The sequence below is a fragment of the Pseudophryne corroboree genome, chromosome 7 (genome assembly GCF_028390025.1).
Source record: "Pseudophryne corroboree isolate aPseCor3 chromosome 7, aPseCor3.hap2, whole genome shotgun sequence".
Lineage (NCBI taxonomy): Eukaryota > Metazoa > Chordata > Amphibia > Anura > Myobatrachidae > Pseudophryne > Pseudophryne corroboree.
Window position 1 is genome coordinate 466706914 of NC_086450.1, and position 1204 is coordinate 466708117.

Sequence of the window (1204 nt, forward strand, 5' to 3'; positions counted from 1 at the left end):
TGTAAGAGGGTTAAGAACCAATGGTAATTCTGTAAGATTTTTTAAGTGTTTGTAGGTAAAATTGCATTGGTGCAGCTGTGCATAAAAACTAAATTACAACAATACAGATACAAGCATTTGTAGGTGAAACGGATGTTTTTTTAAATGTCCAAGTAAGGTAGTTCCGTGCTATTTAATCAGATGCAACAATCTGGAGGTGAGTAATCTGAAGAGTAAGTGACTCACATTTGTTATTACTCCCAGAAGAGCACGTCACATCAAGATTGGGTTGGAGGCACTAATACCAAGAGAAGTACAAGGTGAGAAGCTTTGCAAAGCGGGAAGAGTTTAAATACACACCATTACCCAGAAAACACAGGTAAAGGGGTGTTACTAATGAAATATTATTAATTAGATTAAATAATTAAATTAGTACATTCTAAAAAAATGTTGGTTCTTTCAACATGAGTAAGAGGCTGCATCCTCAGGTCTCTCTCAGAACTGACTGTCCCTTTGACTGTCTCTTCTCTGGACAATAAACAAGCCTTTCCTCATCCAGACTCATGGTTTTGAGCTAAAATTAGTCTTTTAAGACATTTTATTTTTTATATTTGAAGCAATAGCTTGCAAATAAAAATGAAAGCAGTGTAGTTTACAACTGAACAAGAAAAAATATTGTTAGAAACGCCGGTGTTCACATTGTGTAGTGACAGAATGGCGCTATCTCAAGATCAAACACCAGAATTTAAATTAAATAATGCAACACAGTAGTACAAATATCAAGAAAAATAAAATAAAAGACCAAATAGGCATGTGTGGGACATCCAAACTGCAAAATCAGGATTTGTATATTCAAGAAACAGGTATTGGGTCATTTTGAAAAAGTAACCTAGTTTCAAACCACATTGTAGATTGCATACATATGCAAATGTGTGTACTTAGAAAGACGGTGATAGGATAGCAATAAAACTTTCCCACTTATCACATAATTTTTGCACGCTTTTTTCTTTTTGAAGAAAGTCCTTTAAACACTTCATGCGCACATTTTTATTATACTTGTGCAAATCACCGGAAAATGCGACCATTTTCCCAGTGATATTTGCAGTTTTGCAGCCAGTGCCGGGTTGATGGAGTGATAAGTGTATTTAAATGGGTGTAGGGTGTGTTGGTCCCCCTGGCCCTAGGGCATTGTCTTCACTGCACACCTTGCACCCTGTGTCGGACT